The sequence below is a fragment of the Limulus polyphemus genome, unplaced genomic scaffold (assembly GCF_000517525.1).
Source record: "Limulus polyphemus unplaced genomic scaffold, Limulus_polyphemus-2.1.2 Scaffold172, whole genome shotgun sequence".
Lineage (NCBI taxonomy): Eukaryota > Metazoa > Arthropoda > Merostomata > Xiphosura > Limulidae > Limulus > Limulus polyphemus.
The window spans coordinates 742,161-760,725 of NW_013665782.1; positions in this window are offsets into that span (position 1 = coordinate 742,161).

The window sequence follows — 18,565 nt, forward strand, 5'->3', positions numbered from 1 at the left end:
TTAGCATGGTGTCAAATCATATGTAAAGTAAATGAAGATCTCGTTTAAGTAAAAATTCTCAGAAATAATAAATGTTACCCTCTGTGTACCTTATCAAATTTAATTATGCCTTTTATGTGAAAGTCTTAATTTGTTATTTACGTTTTACGAAAACGAGTCATTTTAAAATATAATGTTTTAAATTGTGGCTGATTGCAGATCTTGATAACTTATTCAACATCTTGAAAAGTTAAATGTAATATGAAATTCAGATGAGCTACAAGCCAAAAAATCATATGTCCAATATGAAAAACATCACCTTCAGTCAGGCAGAAATGAGTCTTAGGAATGAACTAGCAACTCTTATTGGTCTACTTAGGTTGATATAATGGCATGATACCTCCCAGATAGCGGAGGGGTGGTAAGTAAAGCACTAAAAAAAATTCCAAGAAAAGATCTTTAGATAATTTGACCCCCCTTTTTCTTTTTCTATAAGTACTTAAAACAGTAATGTTACAAAAAAAATCCAGAAACTTGTTATATTGTTTTCCTTACAATATATTTACCTCACAATAAGTTTGACTTCCACAGCACTATTTATAAGATTTACCACTACTTACGTCTCTTTCCCTATCACTAGACTAATCAAGAGATTTAAACTTATAAACTCTTCCCAGTTTGAGAACGAACACTATAATTTTTCTAACAATTTTTAGATCTAATATAAGGCGGAAATATCAGAAATGTCTTCATTGATTTTTTAAATTTATTTTCATTGTGCAGTTTTGGAAGTCCATTTTTTTTATTCGTGGACGTAACAATAACATTTCTTCTTTCATTTCTGAACATTTCTTAAACTTTCAATGTGTAATGTTTTGTATAATTTTATAACCCGCGCAAACACTTTGTAACATAAAATTATTTGAATTGATCACATATTATAAGAAAAACATATTTATTTGTCATAGATAATGGTATGTATTTACATACGTATATTAGTTATTCAATAATAAGATATTTTTTATTTCTGTTGAATGACAAGGTCATTTGATATAACATACATCTGCAACTGAACCAAAATATTTAATCCAAAGTCTACATCTTTAACTCACTTTCAACATCAGTATCTGTTTAGACTGTAAAATCTATACTGAGCAAGTACATTTAACCGTGTATAATGTTATAAAGAAACAAGTCAAATCGATCTGAGAGACAACACAACGTAAATGCAACAGGAGTGGTTTTGTCAGGTTATAAAACGAAGCACAACAATAGAAAAAAGTTTCTGAATATATAAATTTCATGTTAACTTGAGTTTCTACAAACAGAAGTATCATTATCAATTCAAAGCTCTCATAAAAGTTGTACTTGAAATATTGTACTTTAAAAGTGTATAATACCACAGTGATATTGACTGAACGTGACTTAGTAGTCAAAGTGCCAGGCTTCGGATCGGAAAGTCGAAGAATCGAGTTCGCGATCTCCTACTGAAATCGCTCCATACTTTCTGCTATTGGCAGGTTATAAAAGCGACAGCCAATCCAGCTATTCGATTAAGAGTAGCTATTGTATGTGCTGCTGATTGGCTATCCTCACTCTACTCAGCATTTACAGATTAGAGACGGTTATCACTCAACTTTGTGGTCTCTGACTTTGCCGTTTATTCTATATCCTTGTGATAAGATAAAATATACAGATTAGCTCTGTAACTAGTAAAAAATAAGCTACTTGTTTCACTTAATCGATTATTAATATTATATTTGTACAGCAGAAATATCGTATGGTATAAGAATACGGTTTCCGTCCTTGGTTGTTTTAACTACATTCATTTGTAAAACTAATTGACACGTAACAATGAAAATTAAAAACCTATAATTAAAACCATGGTATTTGATTTATCATAAAATATAAATGCATGATACAATATAAAGTATTTCAAAATACGGATTAGTTTTTCGAAAGAAACCTCTCGGCTTATCTATATAATTTGGATTTAGGTGTGGCTAAGATGGTTATCTAATATTTTTTAGGTAAAGCAATTTGTTGCGAAGCGCAGTATTAGTCCTTATGTTATAACCCGGGCTCGAATTACCGGAAGGGTTGGGTAGGTCGAACCCCCCGAATAAAACGCGCAACACATTCAGCCTATTAAGTTGTTTAGCAACTGGGGGTGGAGTTTCTTCTGAATATAGACTTGGAAATAAAACATATTAAGTTTGAACTCTCCCATCCTAGAAATTCGAGCCTTGGTTATAAGTACAAATGTTTTGCTGGTTCCATTGCGAATTCATTAAGTAAAAACAAAAAATATTTCTATTTTTTCACTTAAATATTTTTTGAAATTAAACTGTAAAGCATTTAGATCCACCCTTACGAAGTTATATTTTCTTAATACATTAGTTTTAAACATAAATGTTTTTTATTTCGATATCCTAATTGTTCATAATGAAAACAACTGAAATAAACGATTTCATTTAGTGTATAGCAATATTTTAAGCAATATTTTTATTGTAGTACTATCTATAACCTCCAGAAGTTCCTGACGAGCTTCAGTTATTGTTAAGGATTTTATTTATTTTTAAATGTAATACGTTTTCATTAAGCTAAAAATCACTTATTTCTCACAGTTTTTATACAAAATAGTTATTTAATTAAGACTCAAAGCCTTTATTGAAGCTTGATGATTTTTATCACAAAATTAATCCCCTATGATAATAAATAAACGAGATTCTTGTGTATTTCAGATATTATTAATAAACCAAATTAACTTAATAAAGAACATATTTCTTATGAGAGAATATCTGGAGCTAAACGATAAATAAACAATATTTGGAGAGAGTTTAGCGTTTCATATATGAAATGACTCTGAAAGTTTGCATATAATAATTGATCCTGGTGGAGTGTTCATTACCTTGACGTCTAAAGGAAAAATGAAGTAGCTAATCAATTGTTATCACCTCAGTGTTGGAGATGACTTTGAACTCGTTCAAGAATTATGGATCAAGAGAAGACTTCTACGTTTCAACAGCATTAAATAACTTTATTAACACGAAGACACGAACAGCTGTGGGAAAGTGTAGGAAAAAGTTTATTACACGAATAACTATCTATTTATGCCTCAGACTAGGAGTACAGTTAGGTCGCTCTTGGAAGAGAGTGTCGGGTTATTATTATTTCTTTGCAATAGATAGAACGCTGATTTTAAGGAAATATGATAGGTTTTAGATTATCGTTATATATGGGTTGTCACAAAAGCGACGACATTTTCCTGTTTATTAATCAACCATTTTTTTTTCTATAGATTTACTGCTATGCAATACGCTATTCTTTATGTTGGCGTGGTGTGATATCTTATTACACTGTTGAAATAAATAATAGTTTAGCGTTAGTTTACAGTTATAGATTATACTGTTATTATTTATTGGTTAAGTCCAACCAGTAAGCCTAAAATCATGCACTATAAATATAATATGATTATGAGACACCAAAGACATAAAACTTATGCTTTCTTCAACTAACTTTTTCTTTTGGACAAAGTTTATCTGCCTTCTTCACAGCCCAAAAATAAATACCGGTATTGTCATCGCCAAGTAGCGCATTGTTGGATCCTTCGATATTTTATCCTGACTCATCTTTGGTCCAATCGTGGCTTAGTGATTAGCGTGTTGGACTGTAAGCTGAAGTTCTGTTGCTCGCGAACCGTTACAACCAAAAACATCGTGCTCCGTACTATAGGGCAAACCCCACTATTCAGTCTGCAAAGCTTAACCCGAAAGATGGCGGTGGGTTGTGTTAACTAGTTGCTTTCCCTTTAGTGTTTTCACTTCAAAATTAAGTACGGCAAGCGCAGTAAACCTTCGTGTAGTTTTTCGTGAAATCAGTTAACAAACAAGACTCATCCTTACAAAGAACTTTGTACTGTTTTCACTACTTAAGATTCGTTTAAGAGGGATATTGATTATTTGTACGAATAATCAAATCTGCCTACCCTATTATATACAATGCGATAATATATTTCATAAAATTTGACAAAATGTTCTTGCAAATACTGTGAACAGTTGTTTTTAGTGTATAGTTGTACAATGGGCTATCTTTGCTTTGCCAATAACAAGGATTCAAACCCAAATTTATCGTTATAAGCCCTCACGTTTACCGCTGAACTACGGATTGACAATGTGAACAATCTTACAAACAATTGAAAACAAACCGTAAAAGGGCAGCTCTTGGCTTTAACGTACGTTGCTCAAAAGCATTCAAAGATCATATGAATATGTAATATTATAGCCATAACAGGGAAAAACCACTCACCTGATTAAGTTTCGTGTATATCAGGTGACTCAAAGTGTTCATAAGGATCTGAGTTATTCACGTCCATTCTTTAGACCAATTTAGAGCGATGTGGTTGAAGTTGTCACTTATTAACTGAAGTTTGAATCAATTGCACCAACATAAAATAATAGGACGTGGTCTCTAACATTCGTGATATTCAAGGTACCATTCCTCGGAATGTAGGAATCAACATGTTCAACAATGCTTACTTCATATCACTTCCATATTCGCCACAGTACTCAGTGGCGAATATGGGGTGGCATGTATTTCCAAATTCTTTCCAAATAAATATAAGCTTGCTATGTAGATCTAGAGAGAAACTCGATTAAAATTTAAAAATAATACTGCCCCGTTTTTGTTGGCACCATTTCAAGCCTACTGTTTCGTTAGTTGTTATGATTGGTATGCAGCCCATTAAGCGTCTGGCATATAGGTCGCCACTGCAAAGTCTGTTACTAACTATCTATGTACTAACCAACCAAATTTATTTCAAATGAAAGAGTCAACATATTTTTAAGTGTTCGTGTGTTTTAAAGATGTTTCAATGTAATTTGTTTTGACTCAAGAAAATTAAAACTTTATTTTTTGAAATGGGCACTAAGAAATGTAGCATATAGCAAATGTTTTCAATTTAAAGGAGATAAGATCGAGTTGATATGGAATCATTAAAACCTGTGGGTATAAATAAATCCCTTAAAGGCTATCCTACCACATCTAAAGTCATATAAAGCTTCCTTATGTATCAAATAATTTCATTGATCTTTATATAACTTTGGACGTAGTAGTATAAATTTTATGTCATTTATTTATATGCACAGGTTTTAATGATTCTATATATATATATAAAATGATGTTATCTGGCTTTTCCACGCGGTTTGGCACAAGACTTTACTTTTAATTTTGGTAGCATAGTAGCCTATTGACTATTGCACATGTACCAGTTGTGCAATTTCGACTGAACATTCGGGTTTTCTTTTATTTGTAGTAGAATGGCAACGTATTAATAATTATCACATACTTATTATGTAATCTACGCATTTCTACCTTGTGAAGAAAAGTATAAAGCCAAATGAAAAATTATGAAATTCATAAACTGAACAACTTTGAATTTTAATTGGTGAATAATTACGTTAAATTTATTCAAGTAGATCTGAATGTAAGCTTAAAGAAAGTGGTAGCTTATTAGTACTCAAAAATTAAAAGAGAGAAAACTTTAAACAAATCAATCATTAGAATATTTGGTACCTTTCATTCATGAGGCGTTAAATAGATGCAAGAATGTGGACAGGTGTATTAAAATAATAAATAAGGTACTACGCAATCAGGAAAGAGTGCTGAAGCTTGAGCAAACGATAAGTAATACTCAGTGATAATGAAAATCGATTATGATATAGTATCGAGTCTTATTTTAGGTATGATCCAAGACTATTATGAAAAACTCTATCAGAAATTATTATCAAATTATGCATTCTAATCATTGACGAATTATTACATCTGGAGAAGCTATGAAATTAGTTTGTCACCGAAAAAACAGGGAAGATCACAGAAGTAGCTACCAGCTAGGATAAAACACTAGAAAAACTTATACATTACCTGATTATTATAAACCAATTACCACGCTGAATTAAATGTTTTAAGCTGCCTAGGGTCATTAAAAAATCAAATTATTACAAGAAACAGAAATAAATATTTTGGATATAAACAATGCTTATCTATAATTTCCACTATTCAAGTATAATTTAGCGAAAGTCAAAGGTACTTTCTGAAATGTTTATTTCATATTGTATGAGAACACATATAAACTTAACCTGGGGCTTTAAATTGATCCAATAAATATGGAAAAGTACATGTGTAGAACAAGTGAATTTAAGCGTGTAATAATTAATCTTCAGAAATGCATTTATTCACGAGAAACTTCTAAAGAGAATAGCACCTTTCATAAAATTCCAGTACTACACATAACTTCTCGACAGCGCTGCTAACAACACAGACATGAAAAAAATGAGCTTTACTGTGCAAACCTTACTTAAGGAAACAGTGTTGCTTTACTTAGTAAATTAAAATATTACATTTCTACGAAACGCATACTTATATAAAGCAACAAGTCCTGATAGTAGTAAATAGGTAGGCACCTACCTTTGTAATCTTCAAGTTGTTCATAAACAGGTTAAAGCCATGCATTTAAAAATCGAGTATCAAAATAACATAAAATATGGTACATTATGAAGTTTATCATTAAGAAACTCAAGCTTATTTTCTTTTCTTCAGAAAGAATAGTTTCGGTGAGTAGAACAATGATCAAACAATGAGATTAATCATTTTAAAGCAATTATATTATTAGAAGTAGTGCCAATGGTGAAGAAGAAAAAAAGAAGAAAAATGATACCAAATGAAACCCATTAAGGATAAAATAGTATTAAGAAAAGTCACGTAATAGTAATTTTTCAAATGATGGATGGAATTAAAGTTCACAGTAACGACAATTTGGTCGTTTGGACATAAAAAATAATAATCTTGAAACAAAAAATATAAATAGCTATTTTTGTCTGTGAAATAGAAAACGCAGTTAATGAAAATGGTTTTTTAAGAAAAGTAAAAGATAAAAGGGTATAATTCAAGAGTTAATTACAGAAGGAATCTATTTGTTAGTTTTTTATCAGTATTTCGTATAGCATTGATTCTGACTACAAATTAAGTTTGCATCCTACATTCTTCATGAAAATTAGAATAACTCATGTAGCCTAAGGACTAACAGCGCCTTCATTGATTTACAATCTAATGTTTGCTTCTGGTTTGACAAAAACTATAATAAAGTTCTGCTAAAAATATGTTTCTGCATTCTAAGTTTGATTGCATAGTAAATTAATAGAAGTAAAGAAGTTGATAAGTCTTTAAGAAGTCACAGAAGAATGTATAGTTGGTAAAAAAACGTGTATAAAAACTTTCGGAAAATATAATATGCAGAATAATTTAATTTAGAATACGTTAAAGTTTATATTACTCTCATTTTCTTATGAAAAATGTTTTGCTGTGATTTAAAATGAAATGTCGACGATAGCGATGGATTCGGTTTCTGATTTAAATGTTTTGTATTTGTACATACGTTTTATTCTCACAGAAAATTGCTTGATTATAAGATTTATGTTGCAAATGCATGCGTGTTTTAAAAGAAATGTTTAGTTATGCACTTTTATATTATAAGGATATTAGGTTATATTGCAGGGAACCAAATGTTTTATCTTTTCCCAATCGTTTCCTTGACACTGATAATGATCAAAAGATAAGTTGAGTAACTATTCATTAAAGCTAATAACACGTCGCTTTACAGTAAGCGTACTTGTATCATCGAATATCTTAATGAAATTAAAATTATCAAACTCGAAACTATTGTAGATATCTGAGTTAAGCTGTAAACAATAGGGATAAATTAATCTAAAAGGAAAAAAAATGGCATTGCACTGTTTTAGTTTTGTGGTTTGGTCCACTTTTTATCTTAAACTTTGAAAATCAATTCAAATTGTATTGTTAAGGACTTGAGAAAATAATGTTACAATGACCTTATCTAAGAATTATATTCTTGTATCATCAAGTGTAAAAGCCTGGCATGACCACGCCGTTAGTACGTTCGACTTGTAATCAGCGGGTTCGAATCCCCAACCCACAAAACATGCTCACCTTTCAGCCGTGAGGGCGTTATAATGTGATAGTTAATCCCAATATTCGTAGGTAAAATAGTAGCCCAAGAGTTGGTGGTGTGTGATGATGACTAGTTGCCTTCCCTCTAGTCTTTCACTGCTAAATTAGGAACGGCTGGCGCATATAGTCCTCGGTTAGCATTGCGCGAAATTCAACACAAACCAAGTATATATATATATATATATATATAATGACTGTTATTTTATCTGTTTCTCTAAATCTGGTTTATACTGGTGTAGTCAAGTTATTACATTTTAAAAATTAAAATGGTACTTGTAAAATTAAATCGTTTACATCAATGATGAATAGTGAATGGTAACATAAATATCCATTTACTGTCAAAACGAACACTTTACAAATCATTTGTAAATATATTATTTATAAATTAATGTACATAAAATGTACGCAACTGTGAAATTTTAATAATGCTTTCCATATATTCAATGTAGGTCATTGATTTTATCATTAAATATAAATGTTTTTCCGTTGATTTGCTTTTTTTTATCTCACCTTTTTAAAAGCCCTGTATTCGCCATTCAGATCAACTATATCAAAATTTCAAATGGATTTTATTTTATAGCCACCACTACTGCAACTGAAATGTTAGGTTTAATATTTCTATAAGCTAGTAGTATAAGATTTATTTTTCGTTTGGTTGTTTTTAACATTTTGTACATATAACGTGTTTTGAAGATCTCCCTTGTTAAACAATATGAATGTATAATGATAAAACCTAAATATAATCAATTGACGACATAATTGAAAGCAAATAGACCAAAGTTAGTCAAATTACGAAATGGAACTTTTAGGTGGAGCTTATTAGCTGTAGGTAGAACAACAAAAACACAACAGCTCAATTCAGCCATGAAAAGAAATAAGATATATCAAAATACTATACGTATTACTTGTGGAACATAAAAATTTCAGAGAATAGAAATAATTATAAAATCCCTTACCCTATTTTCATACCACAGATACTTTGAGGTTTCACATTTGTCCAGAAGAACAAAAACAACATGTGCTCATTTAATGAAACTTAATTTTATAGAAAATAGCAAAAATAATCCCAAACATTATTGTTATAATATAGTATAATGTGTATTTAAACAATAACACGATTGTAATATTATTTTCTTGAAATAAAAGGATGTCAAATATAACTGATGACTTAAGTAAAAAATATCATAAAGTAAGATACACGTTTGTAGGTTTGCAATGTCCTACTTAACTAAGAGTATTTTTATATCACAGTTAAAAAACTGTATGATAATGATAAAATTGAGAATATATGCTTGTTAAGCAAAATATTAGAAAGTGTAAATTTGATGAGAGACTATTTTTAAGCCTAAAATAAGTCATATGTTTGAGACTTATTAAGATATTTTACAAGAGGCAGAAAACACAACACTAACTAACTTGATTATTTTAGTTCAAAAATTTATTTGTTTTTGATGAACTTAAACAAAAATACAAAAATAAGTTATGTTATCCATAAAGATCCGACGAAACGTTCTGTCAAACTTCTGATAAAAAATTATCCATCGCTGCACGTGAATGGAATAAAAACATATCAAGTGTACGTTAAGTTGGAAATTATTTTAGCTAAGATTCATTGTACAGCAAAATGTTGGGAGACTTTTTAACTGAAGATAAAAAAACCTATATGCATGCAAATTAGTATAAGTAAACTTTAAAAAATGATAACGTCTTCAAAGCTATCGCACCAAGTAAAACAGAACAAACGTAATGAAGTGGTATCGACCTAGTGGGAAATACAGCAATGTACTATTTATCTGCAGTAAATAAAACAAACGTGTAATAAATGCGCAAATGTTTCATCACATTATTACCTGTCAGAATAGCTTTAAGAGTGAAACAGTTAAAACAATGAATAAGCAAAGTTTGTAGCAGGATGTTGAGGCTTTATATCCCACTTTGTTTGACGTTGTTAACGATATTAGAGGAGAACTTTACCGACAATGTCTTCAGTGATATACACTGGAAAATTAATGCTGCATTATTTGTTGTTTTGACGACAAAAGCATTAGTTTATATCATGTTAAAGCAATATTCTTACACGACTCAGTAATGCTTGGAATGTTCTAGAACGCTACCTGATCGCTATTTGTATATAAAACACAACTAGTAGATAATATATTCATTTAAATTGGCTTCAGTGGCATATATGTAAGTATATTAAAATCAATGAGTTCAACCCTCCTCATTTTAGCACATTTTTTATTTTGGAGGGGTTATATCCTTTATAACAACTATGTGGTGAGTTCAAAAGGAGTTAAAACTCAATAAATGTCATATACACATCACCATTATAAGAGGTCTTTAGTTTATTGAATCAAGATGTGCTGATAAGCCTTGAAAAAGCTCAACTGCAGTCCATTGTAGAGGACGCGCGAATTCAATAAAGCATTTGGCCTCTACGTCACAGATTATATATTCAATTCCACCTCTGACGAAAAGAAAAGAAACCTGTAATAATACATTCTAGTTGTTAAGATAGTAACAATATTGCAATACATTGATACAACAATAGCTCACCCTCGACTGCTTTTAATGCACATCACAAAGACAACAATGTGTCCTTGCAATATTTGCATAATTATTAAAGTTTGTAAAAATATACAGCAATGTTGTGATAGTGATTTTTGGATTTCATTTACAATAACTTATAATCGTTTTTATTTTAGTGCTGTACCGGTCATCAATAATCTAACACCAAAGTAATTTCTTCTCAAAAAGGTCAAACATTGATTAAGCTAATTTAATCTTTTATAAACTATATAAATTCAGCTTTAGAAAGACGTGTGTCACTTAGTCTTCTACTTCATCTTAAACTTGATATCTGGGATATCATATGTTTATTTAATATATAACTTTAGTCCATTATCTACTAGTCAATGACATAATTTCGAAATAGTTTTTCTAAATCATACAGATTAAAATTTCAGTCAGAGCTTCAAATTCTTGTAGTTTCAAAACCCTATAAATCAAATTTTAAAACAATTGTCATTAGAGGTAAGTTTTATCGGTTTTCTAATTTTCTGGATTTTCATCTCAGTATTTTGTTTTTAACATGTTTATGTTGTGTTATATCAATGTATCACGTTTTAAGACAGTGGAACTGTCATACGTGAAACTAATGTTATAACACAGTAATTGCATTAAATATTCCCAACTACAGTTCGGCCTCCGAATGGAATAGCACTATGTCTGCGGACTTATACTACTAGAAACCGGGTTTCGATACCTGTGGTGGACAGAGCACAGATAGTACTTTATGTAGCTTTGTGTTTAATAATAACAAACAATCACAGTTCGATATTTTTGTTTACTAATTAATAATTCGTTAAGATTTACGTAAAGAGAAATATAAAGAAATATGCACAATATTGGCCACAATGTTTACATACTGTTGTTGATGTTATTGTCTACATGCATCGAGTAGTTATTGAGTAAATGCTCGAGTAATAACAGAAAAAGTAGCATATGTTCGGACAAACATGTACGAGGTGCTATTCTGGTCTGTATAAGTTGTTTTGAGCATTTGTTCGTCAAAACACACATACACACCTGTTTTTACAAAAGGGTGTGCTTTTGGTGTAATCTTTTTCGAAACAGTTCAACACTTTGTTCAGACAATTTCTCTGTACTTGATGTAGAATCATGCCTCGTCACGTGCCAGAAGTTATAGAACGTCAAATTGTTCGACTGTCCAGAAACGGCATGAAACAAACGGATATTGCCAGAACTGTGGAGTACCCCCAGTGTAATGTATCCAGAATCCTGAAACATTATCAGACTGCAGGAAACGTTGTTCCAGGAAAGTCTACTGGTAGACGCCGAAAAACTACTGCCCGAAATGACCGTGTTTTGATCAGGTTAACACGTGAAGGTCGAAAGACGTTTTGCAATCTCTTACGACAGGAAAGGCGTGGAAACAGGGTATCCAGAAGAACAGTGAATAGAGACCAAACAAGGCTATTTGAAAGAAGGACTATCTGCAAAGACAGCCTTTACTGCAAGGATTGGTTTATGATAATTTGTTGTGTTACTATTTGGTTAATACAACTGCTATATTGGAATGACTACAGACCACCCTGGAATGTTGTACTCATGTACTTAGATGAGATAATCCCTCATAGACATACTTTAACCGATACTTGTGAGAGGCTAATAAAAGTACTCAATATCAATGAAGAATGAGAATTTTACACTGAATCCCAAGAATGTGATTTTTTGTGAAGTGTATCATTGGCAGATAAGGTACGTGTGCACATAATCAGTGGAGAGGGAGCGTCTACAGACCAAAAGTTAAATTTGTCCAGAAGTAGCCAATACTTACTACTGGAAAACCAAACAATATCAGCTTGACTGCTGATTGTGAGCAAACATTCAACAAATGGAAGAAAGAGCTAGTTACTACTCCTGTATTAACATTACTAAATCTTGTAAATCCACTAACAATAGATACAGATACCAGCAATTCTGAATTAGTAGCAATTTTATGGCAAATATGGGAAAGAACACGTAAAAAACTACTATAAAAAGGCAGTGAATTCTGTAAAAAGGAGATGTTATACAATCAAAAAGAACTACTAAATGTTGTCTGAAGTGTGTATGGAAAAATGTTACTCTCTAGACAGATCGTGTAGTATTTAATTGGCTGAAGAGTTTCTACAATCCAGATGGTCAGACAAACAAAATGGTTTTAGAAACGTCAGGAGAACAGCTTCAAAATAGTACAATGGCCTGGAAAGAACTGTGGAAATGTTGATGAATTTTCCCCCAAGCCTTATATTAACAAATTATGTAAACACTGTTAAAGTATAGAAGCACAAATTAATAATAACCATCAACCTAAAGTACAACAGACAAAATCCAAATGGGACTCCTACAGATGCTAAAACAAACTAATGCCATCCAACATGCATCTATAAGATGTTCAAGCAAAGGATTATAACTAGTACCAAGTTAGTTATTCAGTGGATAAAGAATAGTACAAACAGAAGCTAAATACAGCCCCAAAATCCACAATTGGATTTATTATTCCTGCAAAAAAGATTATATGAAGATATGAAGATATGAATAGACAGAAATTATGCCTTCAGTTGATATACAGTCACTAAAATCAGAGATATTCAATCTCCTTCGCAATCTTCCAACAGCTACCCACTTAGTTCTTTTAAAGATACTGGAGAGGAGAGGATAATGCATTTATGGGTTCACATGCTGGAAATCTCTAGAAGATTGGTGTAAGTTGTGTGAACTCTGCTGTAAGCAGAAATCACTTAATAAACAGTTGTTTGCTCCTAAGATCCACAAAACTAAACAAAATACGAAATATCGCTTATATGTGTAGACTGTAATAATATACACACAAATATGAAGTCTATAAATTGAAGTTTTATATATATTTAGAACTTCTGTTTAATGAAATGGGGACATATCTGACCATACAAGGTGTTCTGGCATGTTACGCCACCATTTTGGATTGTTTCACTTAGATTTCAGCTCTCAGGTGTATTAATATTAGTTTCTACAACGGTGACTTACTAATAACTATCCTCAGAATTCGTATAATTGGAAATCCAGTATAGCAAAGTAAGTGGGATTTTATTAATATTTTTTGTTAACGTGTCACATAAGAGGACTGTGTATAGCAAGTATTCAATCTATTGGTTCATTATTTGTAACCATAGGATATAATTAAAAGTAGGTAGCAAAGAGTATAAATATTTTCAACAAGGAAGATATGTTACGTTAGAACAGCAAAGTTTGTTATACATAAATACTTTTATCTATATTTATATTGTATTTTAATGTATTTCATTACAATGACTTTTTGTAATCCCAGCCATTAGGTTGTACTGTGATAATTTAACCTCGTCCAAAACACAGTAGTAGTAATAATTGGCTAAACTGACAATTTTTGTATTTTGCTCATTTGTAAAATTGTTTTGACCACGAGAAATGTAACTGAGTAACTGTTGAACTAAATACTGATGCCTTATCTGTAGAGACCTAGATCACAGCATTTTGTAATGCTCTTCTGTATCATAATTGCCTCTTAAAAGAAAAATGTTAAAATAATTTGAAGTTGTGTTATGTCACTCACTGCTTTTCCGAGATATAGATTCACTGTCATTTTTTCAAAAACCGAAATAAATAATAGTGCATACTTGCAAGTAAAAAACAGTCGCTACTCCGTATCAACTCAGATGTTTCAGGCACGATGATATATAGAATACAAACAGACTAATAGACGACGGACACGTTATTTTTATGACAATGGAATCATTTTGTGATGAAAAAGATTTTCATCAAGTAACAGCCTTTAGTCCCCGATAGTTCAGTGGTAAGCCTAAAGACTTATAATTCCTGAAATCGAGGTTTGGTTCCCGCGGTGGATACAACCCAATTAGCTCATTGTATACATTTGTGCTTAAACAAGAACAAATGAACAATAAACTAGCCTTCAAAATAATACTAATACCAAAATAACACAACGTAAAAATATGTTCATTATATCACCAAGATTTCGCACACAACATAAATAATTGTTGCTAACTTACTCTACATATGTCAAGGAATCTAAAACTGTACTTGTTAAAATTTTGCTATTTTACCTAGCTTTTCCAATATTCAGAAAGGGCTTAGTTCAAGCATAAAAATGCAAAAGAAAAATACTTAAGCATACAAGATTCAAAAACTAACACCATAGCTCATAGGATTGGATATTTAAAAATAAATCGCTAGGTGAATGTATGAAAATATTATTTTGAAAATATACAAAAGACAAGTTAAATGGAAAACAAAAGGAATATTTGTAACAGCAAACTCTCTAAAGAAGACGTCAGGTGACATTAAATATCGGAGTTATATATTTTCACTTGTAATGTTTAACTAAACTTAATGCTTTTTTCATTGTTTTTTAAAAGTAATTTATCACCTGATATTTCCTTAGTTATTATTATGATATCGAGTCATTTAAGAATATCCAAAATAAGCAAAAGGTGATTTTCAGCCTCCTATTTCGAAATAAATTTTTGATCTTAACGCTCTCCGATGGAGGGTTCTTCTTCATTAAAGTTGTAACTACAAAAAAGAAAAACGGAAAGATAAAGTTTCACGATTTTCAGTGATGTCATTGGTTGCTGATTCATTCTGTCAATGCTGTGGTTGTGATGAATTGTGCTGTAACATGTGGCAAGTGTGTAGTACATACGCGTATAAACCTGAAATTTGCTTACGAAGAATAAATGGATATTTTGAAGCTTTCTAAATATTTCCCTTAGGCATTATTGGTTATTTCTTGCCTAACAATCAATATGTTACCCACTCAAGGGATTCTGAAGTCTTGTATGGGAACGAGTTTTCAAAATGAATTTTATTCTCCATGAGCCAGTAATACACTCGGTAAAATAATAAGAAAACTGTAATTTTCGATAATTCTATAATCTTAAATCTATAATCAGTAGAGCGCATACCTCCGCCACGTGGCGTTGATCATATTCGGCACGGACCATTTTTGACATGATAATGAAGAATACTATTCTACATATGTCCACCAAGTTTCATCACACTCCAATCATTATTGACTGAGTTATAGATAAAAAATACCGTGACAAATCGGTCCCAATATTAACAGATAGGGATTTTTGTGATCTTGACCCTCCAAAAATTAAGCATTTCTAAGTTGGATCATAGTCCAAATGTAAGCCAACTTTCGTACCAATCCATTCACGCTATTTCGAAATCTTGCTGACAAACACTCACATACACACTAACAAACAGACAGGGGGGAAACATAACCTCCGTCCACCTTCGTTGGTGGAGGTATAGTTTCAAAATAAATCCGTTATACTTAATATTATACACTATTTTGAGTTAAGTCGAGCTGTTTTCCTAAGTTAGAGGTGCTGAATGAGCTTTTTTGGACACAGCATAAGTTGAAAAAAGTAAAACAAAATACATATCAGATCTGTATCACGGATAATCTGTATGTAGTTTTCAATTTTTGTAATTTTTTTTGAATCGACGATAAAACCATCTTACCAACGGATTGGAACCCTTCTCCAAATAACAATACAACTTCAAGTACGCAGAATGTTATGTGGAATTATATGCACCCAGTTGGCTACATTATTTTTTTATTTTTTCAGCTCTGATCTATTTAGTTTGGTTTATTTAGTCAGAAGTTATTGATAATTTCAAGATAAACCCACAAGAAACAACCAGCCATAGCTAAAAAAAAAATTCTGTTAAAAAGCAATTTACTGCAAAGTGAGTGGGAAATGTTCTTGATATTTCATTGGTTCACGTTGAAGAGAAATATTTTGTTCACACGTGGTTTTTAAGTGATTACTGATTTTCATATTCAAAAATCGTTTTAATATAACGTACCAAGCCTCTATATTAGATGTACACACCTTAGTTATCTTTCTGAAACAAATAATATTTTTGTATACATGTGGCAAGTATTGTAATAAAAAGAAAAGCATCTAGAAAAGTAAAGATAAGAAATGGGTGTAGAAATGACAAAAGATTAGATTATGGTTTTGCATTTCAGTGTTTTTAATTTGGGTAACGTAACTTTTGAGGAAAAGCAATACCAGTTTTGCCAAATAGTGCTTTAAGATATATTTTGTGAAATCAATGTTGTTGCTGTTTTATAACGAACCGCAGAATCTAGCGTCTAAGTCCGTAAAATTACTGCTGACCCACCGACGAGACTTTGTGAAATCATATTAGGGTTTGCATTGGCCTATAGGTTCAGAATTTAGTTAGAGTACTATTTTATTGATGTCAGTGGTTCTTTGAGAATGCTTTACATAGTCTGAAATAATAAACACTAGACCGTTTGTTGAATTGTTGTAGATTTTGAATCAAAAACGTATTCCAAATTGATCAAGACGAACCAGTGAAAAATCAAAGAGAACATTAAGTATGAATCTTGCAATAATTTGCTTTTTTTACATAAAAATATTTGTAATTATTTCTTGTAAGTGTTGTTTATTGGGGCTTGTTTCTCAAAATAATCAATACGTTTTTATCGAATCAGATTATCTAAATAGATCAGAGCAGAAAAAAAAGAAATAATGTAGACCATAATGTCTTTCATAAGAAAGCAAAAGTTATAAGAATTTAAAGACACTGACTTATCAGTTAGGTACCGTCTTCTTATCGACATTTTCGACCGTAAACCTAATATTTCATGAGATTCGACCAGTTTAGAAGGTTCAGTTAATTATGAATCAAAATACTAAGCTCACAATAAAAAATTATCTTAGAAATTCAAACATATATATATATATATATATATATATTAATATCAATAATATTAATTAAACTAATTAAAAAAATTCCAAAATATTTCTTTACTTTCAACGCATATAAAAATTATATGCTACTTTAACATTTTCTTCACTGATGAACTATCACTAGCATTTTTTTATAGATGAATGGTATACATTATAGCGTATGATTACTCTAAAGTTGCTGTTTCTATATAATTTAGGAGGTTAAACTAGTACTTAGTTCTGTACTTTACTTATAGTTATTGTGAATGTCGATGAAAATACAGTATAAGAAAATTCATAACCCAGAGTAGTGAGAGTACCTAAACATGAAATTGCACTTTACATCAGGTGGATCCTATTTAAAAAGAAGCTATTCTGTCATGTTATTAGTTTAAGAGACAATGGTAAAACTTAATTTGTATAATTATGAAGACAATTTAGCTAAATTATCAAGAAAGTTTTTCTCTCGAGAGTTAAGTGTAATTACAAGATATAACTACAAAAGCATTTGGGAAAATGTTTCAAACTTACTCTGGAATTTTCTAACGATGTAAAAGAGGATACTCTGTCCTAATTACTAAACTTGTGAATGCGTTTTCCAAACTTATAAAATTTTAAAGAATGACTACTTTACGCATTACATGTTTAAAGGCCAATTTTGCTCTAGTTTCACATGTTTATTTGATTTTTAAAATTTAAAACATTCTAAGTTCATGCTGTCTATTTTCTATAACATATGATTTTCATTCATTTTTGCTGACTGCTCTAAAGAGCTAAATGTGATATTTATTTCGCTTTCTGAATAACAAATAATGAACAAACTCGGTATGGTTTGCAACTAGCTTAGTATTGTATGTCCCATAATAGTATGTTTCATTATATATTGTTTACTAGTACACTCTTTGGGGCGATATTTCGAGAATAACGATAAGTCATGACTTAAATATACCACTTAGAAGATTTTACTATATCCTTTATTAGGTTGAGAACACTTGCTAAACTCATGCTAGGATATCAGGTAAAGGCTCCTAAACTTTTAGACAGTCCTCTTCAAAGTATTAGGTCGTCAAGAAATTAATGTCGAGTTATAGAATACTTTCATTAACCACCCACAAAAACGTACATCACGTTTAATAGTTAAACGAACCTCCTAAACGTCACGTTAGTGTAGACTATATAATGTAGGCAGATTTTGTTAAACAAGACCGATGTCTGTAGGTTTACTTTCTTCTTAGAATTCTTCT